This window comes from Rhagoletis zephyria, unplaced genomic scaffold, assembly GCF_001687245.7.
Source record: "Rhagoletis zephyria isolate East Lansing unplaced genomic scaffold, Rhagoletis_zephyria_1.1 Rzeph_scaffold_54695, whole genome shotgun sequence".
Taxonomy (NCBI): Eukaryota; Metazoa; Arthropoda; class Insecta; order Diptera; family Tephritidae; genus Rhagoletis; species Rhagoletis zephyria.
The window spans coordinates 1-1011 of NW_016211747.1; the positions used below are offsets into that span (position 1 = coordinate 1).

Consider the following 1011-nt stretch of genomic DNA (forward strand, 5'->3'; position numbering starts at 1 on the left):
TGCTCATCGGCAATCTATCACCAAATTAGTGATGACAGACAGAGGATGAGGCAGAGCTTGAAGAGAGACATAAGCCACAAGTGATGAGCAGCAGCAGGAGAAACAGGGTATTTGCAGAAGATGATATCAAAAAGATTGTTTACTTTGACTTGGACAATATCACTGCAAAATGCAAGTATTTAGAAAAAATGATTCAGAGTTAACTTTGATCATTACCGAAAACAAATTAAAAGTAGAATCCATTGTTTTATTTGTTTTGTTACTGACGTAGAGTGTTAGAGCAGCTAATGCTTTGCAGTAGTGCCTTGCACTTAATCACCACAGTTCATTCTCACTGACTCACATTTCACCCACACACTCATGCTCACATCTCACTAACCCTAACTCACATCTTCAGACAGACATCTCTGTATATATCCCCATCTCATGTTAGCACACTTTACTTGTCATTACCTTGTTACTCTCTGTCTGATCACCAGTCTATTCCCAATAAACCATTTACCACATCAGCACCACATGCGTTTTTTACATTTTTTAAGTTTGATCAATCGCTCCTGACAATAAAAAGAATCCTCGACAACCAGAAACACCAAAAAAGAATCCAAAGATTCAAGGTCAAGGACCAGAGGCGATTTGAACGCCTGATCTCCTGATTCGTAGTCAGGCGCCTTATCCGCTGGGCCACAGGTCCGTTTTCCTGTAGGTGATGATGGTTAGCAACGCTATATACATTCCAAACAGTCAATGCAGGAAAGCGACAGTTTAACATTTACAACGATGTTTGCAGTAGAATCAAGCTGGATTCCAGCTGCTGGAAGGTTATACTTTTTGTTTCAATCATTTAAATGTGTAAAAATTACACAAAAGTATCCCATCATTAAACCAGAAATGCCGATGTGTGCTGGTGGTCATCATGTGACGCCAGACCTCACCGTCGGTGACTATGCACTGCTCTTCTCGCTCTCATGAGCACTTCTAGAGAAAATATTAAGCACTCGACCTTTGGTAAAC

General features: G+C 40.5%; 1 non-coding gene across 1 annotated transcript; it reads right to left on the reverse strand.

Moving 5' to 3' along the window:
* Positions 1–618: 618 nt before the first annotated feature.
* On the reverse strand, positions 619–691 carry TRNAR-ACG (transfer RNA arginine (anticodon ACG)). The gene has a single exon. It is a non-coding gene; the product is annotated as a tRNA-Arg (tRNA).
* Positions 692–1011: the final 320 nt, after the last annotated feature.